The sequence below is a fragment of the Giraffa tippelskirchi genome, chromosome 2, assembly GCF_054371585.1.
Source record: "Giraffa tippelskirchi isolate mGirTip1 chromosome 2, T2T-mGirTip1v1.2.pri, whole genome shotgun sequence".
Lineage (NCBI taxonomy): Eukaryota > Metazoa > Chordata > Mammalia > Artiodactyla > Giraffidae > Giraffa > Giraffa tippelskirchi.
The window spans coordinates 234,486,273-234,493,652 of NC_137276.1; positions in this window are offsets into that span (position 1 = coordinate 234,486,273).

The following is a 7,380-nucleotide window of genomic DNA, read 5'->3' on the forward strand; positions in this document are numbered from 1 at the left end:
CTACTTCTGGCCTTTACCAAGAGCCACACCTCTTCACTGGTCATTCCACTAGTGGGACACACCTATTTACCTGCATTTGAGAACAAACTTTATTACCAGAGATAGAAATACATCAGTTCAGTTCAGTTGCATAGTCATGTCCAACTCTTTGCAACCCCATGGACTGCAGCACGCCAGGCCTCCTTGTCCATCACCAAAGTCTGTATGTTCCACAGATGTAAGAAAATAAAGGAGATTGTGGAAATAGCTCATTAAATAAATGATGTAATATTTTGATATTTTAATTGATTTGATTTCCCTTCCCCCACTATATTCCTTTTTAAAAAAACTTTCCCCCCCTTTTTTAAATTGAAGTATAGTTGCTTTATAATGTCATGTTAGTTTCAAATGTATGGCAGTAATTCAATTTTATGTATATAAATATATATGTATGTTTATATTCTTTTTCAGGTTTTTTCCCCTTAGATTATAATAAGATACTGAGTATAGCTGTTTATCTAGTTTACATATAGTAGTGCGTATTTATTAATCCCAACCCCCTAATTTTATCCCTTCCCATCCTCTTTCCCCCTTGGTGGCCATAAATCTGTTCTCCATGTCTGTGAGTCTGTTTCTGTTTTGGTTGGATCTCCTTGCAGTCCAAGGGACTCTCAAGAGTCTTCTCCAACACCACAGTTCAAAAGTAGATAAGTTCATTTGTATCATTTTTTAGATTCCATGTGTAAGCGATATCATGTGGTATTGTCTTCCTCTGTCTGACTTACTTCACTTAGTATGATCATCTCTAGGTCCATCCATGTTGCTGAAAATGGCAAAATTTTTGTTCTTTTTATGGCTGGGTAATACTCCATTGGGGAGAAGGCAATGGCAGCCGACTCCAGTACTCTTGCCTGGAAGATCCCATGGACGGAGGAGCCTGATAGGCTACAAGTCCATGGGGTCGCTACAAGTCAGACATGACTGAGCGATTTCACTTTCACTTTTCACTTTCATGCACTGGAGAAGGAAATGGCAGCCCACTCCAGTGTTCTTGCCTGGAGAGTCCCAGGGACGGCGGAGCCTGGTGGGCTGCCGTCTATGGGGTCGCACAGGGTCGGACACGACTGAAGCGACTTAGCAGCAGCAGCAGCAGCAGCAGCAGCGATGCTCCACTGGACTGCCCTGTATTTCTTGTTACGTTTCACCAGCCTTATTCTTACTGATTCAGACAGCTAGAAAGAAAGTGAGTGTTAGTCACTCACCCATATCCAACTCTTTATTACCCCATGGACTGTAGCCACCAGGCTCCTCTGCCCGTGGAATTCTCCAGTCAAGAATACTGGGGTGGGTTGCCATGCCCTCCTCCAGGGGATCTTCCCAACCCAGGGACTGAACCTGGATCTCCTGCATTGCAGGTGGATTCTTCACCGTCTCAGCCACCAGAGAAGCTCAGAGAAAGCATCATCTGCCACCAAGGAAAGTTATCATGAAAACACCAGGAAAAAAAGCCTAAGTATTGGGTTTGGGGTTTCCAAAGTCAAGGTCCAAACATGAAATGAAAAACTCTGGAAAAATATGAAACCAGATAGAACCATTGTCCCCTAACATATCTCATTTCCTTCCCCACTACCCACCACCATCCCATACACACACACACACACACACACACACACGCCTTCCAAGAATAGACTGAAGTTGTCAGGCTGGAGCAGAGGGAGAGAAATAGAGGGGCTGTGTCCATAGGGTGCAATCTGTAGGCCTCATGGACCGATCAGAGTCAGAAACCAGAAACCCAGCTCCTCCACTCAAAGGAGAATCATCCATCCATAGCCACTTGAGAACCCTGTGTACAACTGGACAACAACTCTTAGAACTGGACATTTGGCAGTGAACGTCCATCGAGAGCCAGAGAGCAACCTGTGGGTTGTCCGGAAAGACGTAACTCTTATTCCTTGAGTTCAATTCAATCCTCACTTGAAGGCCTAGGATGCTGTGAAGCCCTTGAGATGGAGAGTGGAGCTCTGCTCCCCCCACCCCTCCGGGGAGTTAGGAGAGCCAAGAGTGTGAAAGATGCTCCCACCATTTGCCATCAGATTTGTACTTCGATGGACGTGAGTGGACCAGCTCAGGGTCTTCCTTACAAGCAGGACTATGAAATCATCAGTACCGTTCCCCAAATAGTTCTGGTCCTCTTCTTCCGCTCTCATGGTAGAATTGCTTTTCCCGGATCCTTGAGGCTGGGAGAGGCTGTGTGGCGAGTTATGACTGATGAGTTTTGAGCAGAGGTGATGTATGTCACTCCACAGCAATTACTTAATTGTTAGGACGAGACGTTCAAGAGCCCTTGCCTCCCTCTCACGAGGCCACTGGCAGCATTCTGTATGGTGGCTGTTCCTCAGGCTGGTCCACAAACGGACTACAAGCCCTTTGTTGCTACAGCACAGTTTCCTAATTATTACCTATTAGAATCCATCAGATGCTCTGGAAGGCATCACGAGTATATCTGGGAGCTGGAAGAACAAAGGAGGAATCCAATTAGAGGACTGTTTCCTCTATTAACCTGGAATCCTGGTAATTCTCAAGATGTCCAGCTAGAAAGGTCCATATTGAAAAAGCAATAAGAGCTCTTCTTTACTTGTTCATTTAATGTTAAAGCACTTCTTGAGAACCTAGTATGTGCCAACACTAGGCTAGGATACAGTGGGGAAGGAACAGGTCCTGTTCTCAGAAAGCTTTCAGTCTAGCAACATTCAACAGTTAATAATAATTGAAAATGAAAGTAGAGCCCAGAGCAGTTGAGAGATTGGCCCAAGGTAGTAGTTTAAATAAATGGTGAACTGGGACTCAAACTTAGGCTTTTTCAATCCAAATTTTGTGCTATCTTCATTATCCTAAATGACTTTAAAATAACAGCATCTGTATTGCTTCATGTCTGCTTGATAGAGCAGGTGAGATTTAATTCTAGGCTGCCTTATGCCTCCCTCCTAATGTTTGCTGAGATCTGAATTTTTTTTAATAAATACAACTTTTTATTGCATAATTAGTACCTAGCAGAAAGCCTAACAAATAATAGGCACTCTCAAATGGTTTGTGTGTGTGTGTGTGTGTGTGAGGCATGTTTAAATGAATAAATGAACTAAGAAGGCTTAAACACTTAAAACTACTGATTTAAATATCAGATACACTCAGTCTCACGTGTACTAAACCACCACCATGCATAGGTGTCAGTCCTGATATGGAGGAATAATGTTTTTTGAAATATTGACGTTCTTTTCAATTCCAAAACTTCCTGTTATCTCTTCCCTATTTATATATATTTGTATTTTTATATATTTACATATAGATGCTGTAAAATATGAGTTTCCCAGGTATCTCAGTGGTAAAGAATTCCCCTGCCAAGCAGGAGACGCAGGACATGGATTTGATCCCTGGGTTGGGAAGATCCCCTGGAGAAGGAAATGGCAATCCACTCCAGTACTCCTGCCTGAAAAATCCCATGGACAGAGAAGCCTGGCGGGTACTGTCCACAGGGTCACAAAGAGTGGGACATGACTGAGCAACTAGGACACACACCATATAATGTGCACGTATTATAAGGCAGCTGTAGCCAGGGAATGGTTGTCTTACCAAAGTGGCAAAGAAAAGCTTTTTGAGGTCTTGAAAATTTTAAGTTTCCATTATCCAAAGAGACTCAAAATTTAGGGGAAAAATTTAGGCAGAAAAAAATCTCCCTAACTTCTCAAACTATGTACCATAACCCTAGGCTGCAGGCAGGGACAAAAATGTGAGATGTGGGAATGAATGGACATTGTAAGTCCCTGAGAAAGGGAGACGAAATATCCCATCCCTACAGTTTATTTGGCTTCCCTGGTGGCTCAGACAGTGAAAAATCTGCTTACAATGCAGGAGACCAGGTTAGATCCCTGGGTTGAGAAGATCCCCAGGGGAAGGGAATGGCTACCAACCCCGGTATTCTTCATGGGAATTTCATGGACAGAGGAGCTTGATGGGCTACAGTCATGGGGTCACAAAGAGTCAGACAGGACTTAGCAATTTTCACTTTCACTTTTCACAGTTTATTCAAAAGGAAGGGCAGCAAATTCTACTCCAGCATGGTATAGTAGCTTGTACTGAACCAACTCTCCTATAGAAACTCGAAATACTAAACTCAAAAGGTAACTCTTTGGAGGCAGTGGAAAGCAACTGAAAATAGGCAGAAACACCCATGGGTGGGTTTTCAGTTCTTTTCTGGCTTTTCATCTGAGGCCAGGCCCCAGTTAGTCCCCTACAAGGCAGCCAAAACTTGGACACACACCCACTCTTAACCAGCTAAGGAATCAGAGGACAGAGTTCAGAGTGATCAGAGTAGCTGGGTGTGAGAGGCAGAATCACAGAAATAAGAGAGCCACAGAATCAGTTCAGTCGCTCAGTCGTGTCCGACTCTTTGCGACCCCATGGACCTCAGCACCCCAGGCCTCTCTGTCCATCCCAGCTCCCAGAGTTTACTCAAACTCATGTCCATTGAGTCGGTGATGCCATCCAACCATCTCACTCTGTCGTCCCCTTCTCCTCCTGCCCTCAATCTTTCCCAGCATCAGGGTCTTTACCAATGAGTCAGTTCTTCCCATCAGGTGGCCAAAGTATTGGAGTTTCAGCTTCAACATCAGTCCTTCCAATGAACACCCAGGACTGATCTCCTTTAGGATGGACTGGTTGAATCTCCTTGCAGTCAAGGGACTCTCAAGAGTCTTCTCCAACACCACAGTTCAAAAGCATCAATTCTTCGGCACTCAGCTTTCTTTGTAGTCCAACTCTCACATCCATACATGACCACTGGAAAAACCATAGCTTTGACTAGATGGACCTTTGTTGGCAAAGTAATGTCTCTGCTTTTTAATATGCTGTCTAGGTTGGTCATAGCTTTTCTTCCAAGCAGCAAGCGTCTTTTAATTTCATGGCTGCAGTCACTATCTGCAGTGATTTTGGAGCCCAAAAAAATAAAGTCTGTCACTGTTTCCACTGTTTCCCCAGCTATATGCTATGAAGTGATGGAACCAGATGCCATGATCTTAGTTTTCTGAATGATGAGTTTTAAGCCAGCTTTTTCACTCTCCTCTTTCACTTTCATCAAGAGGCTCTTTAGTTCTTCTTTGCTTTCTGCATAAGGGTGGTGTCATCTGCATATCTGAGGTTATTGATATTTCTCCGGGCAATCTTGATTCCAGCTTGTGCTTCCTCCAGCCCAGCGTTTCTCATGATGTGCTCTGCCACAGATTGGGGAGCAGCAAACTGTGTATAATCCCTGGCTGACCCCTGAACAAGACTCCAAGCAGTACTCATTGCAAAGGTAACTGAGTTTGGAATTTCAGTTCAGCAAAGTTAACTGCTTGCTAACATTGAAAAAATATAATATTCTTGAGAGTAATTTAGCTGAATGCAGAGTCTTGACAATGTATCATTCACAAAGGTCCACAATACAATCCAAAATTACTAGACATTTTTAGAAAATGAAAATGTATCCCTATCCAAGATAAAAGTTACTCAATGAAGACCAACCTGAAGATGAGCCACTTGTTGAAATAAGATGTGAAAGCAGTTATTATAATTGTCAGTGTGGATGTGGCATGCTGGGTCACTCAGTCATGTCCAACTTTTTGCAACCCATAGACTGCAGCCCTCCAGGCTCCTCTGTCCATGGGATTCTCCAGGCAAGAACACTGGAGTGGGTTGCCATGCCCTCCTCCAGGGGATCTTCCTGATCCAGAGATTGAACCCAGTCTCTCAGGTCTCCGGTATTGGCAGGTGGGCCCTTCACCGCCAGCACTGCCTGGGAGGCCCTAATACAGCAGAGAGCAGTTCAAAACAACAGGCAACTGGAGGCTGTGAAAGCGTCCCAACAGAAGCCATTCTGGAAGCAGATGACACTGACCAGATGACACTAACCCTGCTCAGGCTTTGGCACAGTGTGAGTCCCCCAGAGCCCCTGTGCAAGTCTAGGGAGCTGAGCCAATTCTGAAACTGATTTGGAATAAAGTTCCACCACGTCTGCCCCCAGAAATGTTGTTAGAGAAGCTCAAGTTTTATTTTAGCATATCTGAATGCCTACTATGATTGTATAAGTGTGTGTGACATGGTGGGGGGGATTAGACACTTGAAGGTTGATACTGATGATTAGCAAACAGACATAAGGTCCTCCTCTGACTTCTCCCTGTGCTGTATAGAAAGAAACTCTTAACCATTAGGATATCGCTCAGGCTGTATGCTGTGGAGCACAGCTTCTCAAGATGCATGCTTTTTAAAAAACATTTCCAAATAGGATTTCTTTTAAAGGGGTTTCCTTCAAGAGGTTTTGTTAACAGAGATTTAGGTGCCTTGCCTGATACGTAGCCATTTACTCCTCTCCTATTTCCCCAACCACACAAGGGGTCTCCTGGTTCTTAACTAGTCATTTCTGCATTTCCTGGAATTCTCTGGCTTATGAAATCATATGATGAGTGAATGATAAGCAAAGGAATGAATAACTGAATGAATAGGATAAACAGATGAATACCATTTGTCTGAGTCTATCTAGGCTGCTGTAAGTAAATACCATAGACCAGGTAGCTTATAAACAACATTGATTTCTTATGGTTCAGGAAGCTTGAGAAGTCCTTGATCATTCCCTACCCCCCCACAAAATTCACTGTCTGATGAGGGCCCACTTCCTAAAAAACCATCTTCTTAATACTTCCTCATATGGTGGAAAGGATCAGGGAGCTCTCTGGGGCCTCTTTTATAAAGGCACTAATCCCAAGCATGAGGGCTCCACCCTTATGACCTAATCACCTCCCAAAGTCCCCACCTTCTATTACCGTCACCTTGGGGGTCAGGGTTTCAACATAGGAATTTTGAGTGTATGCACACCGTCAGACCACAGCACAGCTCATTCCAGGAGCTAGTATGTACTTATATGTTGGATTAATAATGTTTCTTGAAAAGCCTGTGTTTTTACTCCTGCTAATTCATTCTATTTTCCCTTTCCCTTTTGGAAACACATGTAGAGGGTTTAAATGCTCGATTTCCTGCCTCTTATTGTCTGTTGTCTCTCTACTAAGCTGAGATGGGAGTTTTGGAACAGAGCGCTCTATTAAGTCACCACTGAACCTATTTACTCAGCCCTAGCACTTCCAAGACCAAGTATCAGAAGTCAGGTTGACAGCCCTGGTAGTTTGGGTTAAGAGCATGAGAGGCTTTTCAACAGGTGTAAATCCTGGTTTTGGTCTGCAGCCTCAGTTAAACAACAGCTGGCCAGCGATAGGCCAGCATCAGACATCTGCCTTCTTGTGTAAGCAGTGGTGTCTGTGCTAATGCTATTATGAAGGAATTATCAAATTTTATAAGTGTTATCACCTCCTAAAAACA